A 6,000-nucleotide genomic window follows, 5' to 3' on the forward strand; every position below is an offset into this window, starting at 1 on the left:
TTGTTGCGCATCTAAAATGTACGCCGCTATCCTCCAGCTAGCAATGCATTTACAGTCTGTTTTTGTTGCTCCATGGATGTCTGTGTGCGTGTGTGGGCTTGTATGTATGTGTGTGTGTGTGTCTGCGTGGTTGTGTGGGTGTCTGTGTTCACATGCGTTTATGTGTGTGTGTGTGTGTGTGTGTGTGTGTGTGTGTTTGCATGTGTGTGTTTGTATGTGGAATGTACCCATGAATACATTTTCTCGGTGAAGAGCCAAAAATTCAAGGGTTCTTGGTAGTGCTTGTCATCCTGAATGTGCTATCTGCAATCAAGATAACAGAGAGAGCGAGAGGGAGCATAAGAAGTGGAAAAAGAGATGGATAGAGAGACATCTCCAGAGGAGGACAGACCGAGCGAGGCAGCAGGGGGGGAGGGGTGCGGGTCTATAATTACCAGATCAGAGAGAGATCTTTGGGGATGAGGTGAGCCACTTTAGGTGTCTGCTCGTCAGTGGGGCAGTCTCATCCCTGTGTATGAAAACATGCTTGCTACTTTTACGATTTTTTTGGCACCATGGGGATTAGGTGGAGTGTGGGTCTCTCTATTGAACGGGAATTTGGCGTTTTATTTATTTTCTCTCTGAAGACTCATCTTTTCTCCTTGTGCTGAGGTACTGACGTCAGTGCTGCATATTGCATACCAATCAGGCCGATTCATGTTAATAGCATGCACAGAAGGCATTTTTGGCATTTCATATTGCCCTGTTAAAATAATCTACCCGGGTCAGTATGAAGTCGTAGATCTACTGCAACTCTCTGTTTGGGATTGTGTTTGCTTCTGTTGCAATGTAGGTGTCATAAAAAAAAACAGAAAAAAATACACAGCTGTTGATAGTACCTTAGCAGTAATTGTGCATGACTAAAAATATGTTTGCAGGACCTGGTCAAATTTATTTAGATATTATTCCTACTTTCTGAGAACGATAATGTCTTTTTTTGGGAACCGTTTGGGAACATACTGCTTTGATAATATGATCCGCACAGTAGACTTCAATAGAAATGGACATTACATTTTAATATCATCATTAGTATATACATTTTGATCGTATTTGCCACACCACAGAATAGTTCCCAGTCCCTGATGATACAGAACTATAGCTGCTAGTTTTAAGAGCCAGCCATTCCTAAACCAAAAGTCAACATCTTCGGGAGAATAAATATATACAAGATTACTGTGCTAGATTTTTTAAGTGCGCCAAAAAACATCTACTGTATGTGGTGAAGAAAAAACAACCAAAAAACAACCACGACTAATAATTGATCAACAAAACAACAAGAGACACTTCTGGCTCTTAAACACGAGCAAAACGAGAAAGCAGACTCTGTTTCACTCCTAGTTTTCTGTGTGCGTGTATGTACATGTGTGTGTGTGTGTGTGTGCGTGTGTGTGTGTGTGTGTGTGGTACCCGCGGTACAGCTTAGAAGTTCAGTCTCACGTCCTCCAGTATTATATAAGCGGATAGGACGGGCAGGGGGAGAAGGAAAGGCCATAAGGGAGACGGAGGCTGAGTCAGGCAGGCCCCCACTTCAGTCTGGTCATTTAATTACAACTGTGGATCTAATGGGAGATTACTGGATCACCACGGCCGTCACGGCTCTGCAGCCTCCCCCTGTGCCTCCGCCCGCTGCCTTGGCCTGTTCGATGGTCCTAACGAGGGCCGAGACGCCCGCATTGGGGAACAATGGGGAGAGAGAGAGAGAGAGAGAGAGAGAGAGAGAGAGAGAGAGAGAGAGAGAGAGAGAGAGAGAGAGAGAGAGAGAGAGAGAGAGAGAGAGAGAGAGAGAGAGAGAGAGAGAGAGAGAGAGAGAGAGAGAGAGAGGAGAGAGAGAGAGAGAGAGAGAGAGAGAGAGAGAGAGAGAGAGAGAGAGAGAGAGAAAGTAGGATTGTGTGAGGAGAATTAGGGGATACAGAGAGAGAGAACCTGATGGGTTTCATCTGCTTCTGCATTCCCCTCACAACTCACAGGGACTCTGTGTATCTCTCTCTCTCTCTCTCTCTCTCTCTCTCTCTCTCTCTCTCTCTCTCTCTCTCTCTCTCTCTCTCTCTCTCTCTCTCTCTCTCTCTCTTTATCTCTCTCTCTCTTTCTAACTCTCTCTCTCTCTCTCTCTCTCCTCTCTCACCCTCTCTCTCTCTCTCTCTCTCTCTCTCTCTCTCTCTCTCTCTCTCTCTCTCTTTATCTCTCTCTCTCTCTCTTTCTAACTCTCTTTCTAACTCTCTCTCTCTCTCTCTCCCTCTTTGTACGAGTGTGTGTGAAAAAACACAGACAATTGAGAATTCTGCCTTGAATGTTTCAATTAAACTAAACAGGCCCCTTGGTTCACAACTGCTTGGTTCCCTGCCCTGTAATTGTATTTTAAAAGCATATGTTATGCTATTAGGTGGGCCTCTGTTGAAGAACATTATTCAATTCATATTTTTTCCTGCGCATGCGTTCTTTTTTTTCCTTTTGCCATATCCCACTCACCTCTTTTTACTCCCACTCTCTCGACCTCTTGGGTTCATCTCTCCTTTGATATTGTTTGTAGACTCACAGATGCACAATCACTTCTGCTTTCGCTTTATCATCCTTTCTCCATCGCGCTTTCTCTCTGACAGGTGCACGTCTGCCCATGCACATATTCAAACCGCACACAAGCACAGACATACAAAAACACGCAGCACATAACTTTTTTTTATAAACAAAATCCAGACAAATACAAAGAGAGAAACGCACGGCACAGATGTATTTTTACACACACACAAATGCTTTTGTTTTTTAAAACCACAACCAACACAAATACACATGCACAGGTGTACACACACACAACACACACACACACACCACACACACACATACACACACACCCGACACAGTCTGTTGCTCCTCTGCCAGCTGTTTGATGTACAATACAATGCCATTAATGTTAACCCTGTCTCCCATCCCTTCTGATCTCATCCCCCTCTCCTCTCCTCCTCTCCTTTTCTACTCCTTTCCTCCCCTCCTCATCTCCTCCTCATCCTCTCATCCTTGCTTGCATCCCTCTTTTATCGCCCCCTCATTCCTTTAGTCGTTTTTTAGTTTAGTTTAGTGTACTGTTTGCACAGCGGAATAGTTACAAAGAGGAAAACAGGCTTCAGTAAAAACTGTGTGGGTGAGATTAACAACATCCCCACTGGGCTCTTACAGGTATCTCAGCCATAAACATAGAGAAGTAAGTACTTAAGGAAGGAGCAAAACAGGGCTTATAACTGATAAATACAAGTGATTGTATTAGAATAATAATAGTGAAGGAATTATAACACACAAATGAAATTCCATCCTTTTTTCATCCTCTTCCCCTCTCACCTCCCTATTCTCTCATCCTCTCCTCTCTCCTCCCTCTTCCCTCATCCCCTCTCCTCTCTCCTCCCTCTCCTTTGTCTCTTTGAAGTTGTAAGAGCACATGCCACTCCACTAAAAGCTTTTATATTCATAAGCAAACACACACACACACACACGTACACACGCACCCACATACACACACCACCACATGTACACACACACGCACGCACACACACACATACACTAACACACACGCACACATACCCCCACAAACACAACCACACAAACGCTATCAGGAATGTATTTAGTGTCTCCCGAAGCCACAATCATCCCTCCGTCGTTGTGAAATGTTGATTCACTCGTGAGTCACTGCTTTATCGAGAACACTCTAAACAAACAGCCATCGGCCGTGGCGTTCCCGTGTCCAAATTGGCAATGCAACTGTCACCAAGAGTGCCCTGGCCTGATTGTACCCTCCACTCTCCCTGGCTCGCTCTTAGCCCCCCTCCCCCAAACCACCCCCCAAGCTGTGATTCTTTCTCGACAGTGTGGAGCTATTCTCTCCTGCTCACACAAACAGGAAAAAAAAACACAGCACCAGCGATTAGCTTATTTCCGTACGCGTGACAGCCCCGGCACAGTTTGACACCGGCGCAACAATAGAGGTGAAAGAAATCACGTCACTGATTTCCACCCGTGCAACAACGAATGTGCGCTGTGCTCAAGTCGCATCGGGTCGAAACTGTCTTCTGGTTCTCCTTCATGACGGTGGTGCTGCTGCTCCGTTCCCTATGATGACATGCCGGAGGTGGCCCTGTCACAGCCACGGCCGCCATTTGACTGGCAACTAGAAGGTGGCTAGTTTGATCCCCGGCTCCGGTGTTGAGGTGTCCCTCAGCAAGACACCTAACCCTAACTGCTCCCGACCAGATGGCGGTTGCCTTGCATGGTTTACAGTGCCTTCGGTGTGTGACTGAGTGTATGAATGGGTGAATCTTAGGCTGTGAGGCTTTTTGAGGTGCCACTTGTTAGAATGGCGCTATATGAATGCAGTCCACTTACCATTTACAGGTTGCTAAAGCAGTGATTTTAGACTGCTACTCATGAATTGAAGAATCTAAAAGCCAACATTAATTTAGCAAAGCGAAAACAAGAAATCCCTGCATATCTTCAGCCTAGCTTCCCTCAGGTCTCTGACTGGAGGTACGCCTGGCTGATGGTAGCTTTTGGGTACGTGCGGCAGTTAAAGTCTGAGTTATGTTCATGGTTGGCGCTAAGTTAATGGCTTGGCAACTTTCCCCATGTTTCCCTTAAAAAACGAAACCTGTCGAACTCTTCCAATCCTGTGTGTTTCATTTAATGGGGCTTAGAAATGATGACTGAAGTGATTCTGTGTTCATCCATTTTATTTTGGAAACTTGATATTTCTACAGAAATGTTGACTTTGTAAGGATAATGTAAGATGTTGTAATATCAATTATATATGCTCACCAAATGAAAAATGGTGTCCAATCCTGCCAATTCATTAAAAAACGTTTAACAAGCAAGATGATGGAGCTGTGCTATCTGAGCTTGGAGATCGCTCTCCTCCTGTTACAGACACACAGGCTGCTCTACTACTTCCTTCAATATTATAATGGACTAGTTACCACCATTCCGGTGCACCCTACACTACACTTTACGTATACACTTTGCCCTTATGCCAATGCCAATGTTTACCATATATGGTGTGTGTGCCGAACAGTCTCTGGCCCTTGTCGGTCAGGACTCCAGTGTCCACAGGGGGCAGTGTGGCACGTTCTCTGTGCTGAAGCCCTCTGGATCCCAAACATGAAACTCCTGCCGTCATTCTTCCAAAGCATCTGCTCTAATTTTGCCATGGACATGCACTTTGTTGAATTTGATACATTACTCAATAGGGTTATGTCAAACCACAGATACTGTAGCTATTATAAATGAATGTCTGTCCAAATATCATCCAAATACGTGTAATTCTGCCAGACCGATGCTGAAAGATGCCTACCAGCCTATTTGGTTTTGATTTAATTAAAACCCACACAGGTTTCAAATCACGGTTCAGGCAGAAAATAAGGTTTTATAACAGAACCCAAAGACGAGCCGCGTGTGAATTCAGCTAATCTAGTAAACGTAAAGGGTAAATGTATAACATTCACCATGAAGGGAGTCAAATGTAAACTCCCATGGTGGAACACAACTGCCGCGAGCTAGTGATGCGCGCGGTGTGCACTGAATTGCATTCCAGAGTCGCACAGATCTCGGCATCCAGCCGTTCTGCGTCCGTCCGTGTACGTCAGCCTTAAGAGTTGCTTCAGTCTTCCTCTGGTAATCGTGTCAGCTCATGAGAGTATGCCTTCCTGTGGATAGTGCAGTCTGTTGGGACACTTCTACTGTTGGTTTTCGTCGCTCTCCTGTCTCCTGTGGCATGCTGTCGCCTTGTCTCTGCAGTGAGACCCACACCATGGCTGTGACAACCGCACCAGCACTAGCGTTCCACTTAATGGTATTATCACTCTTTGACAGCCTGTCTGACACTCCTCTCATGCCCAGACACAAAGTCGTTCATTTCAGTCGTTCATTAAATGGTTCTAAGTCTCCATGTCTGTCCGTATATGTGCACTTCTATCAACAGTATTTCTG

This window comes from Gadus macrocephalus, chromosome 15 (genome assembly GCF_031168955.1).
Source record: "Gadus macrocephalus chromosome 15, ASM3116895v1".
Lineage (NCBI taxonomy): Eukaryota > Metazoa > Chordata > Actinopteri > Gadiformes > Gadidae > Gadus > Gadus macrocephalus.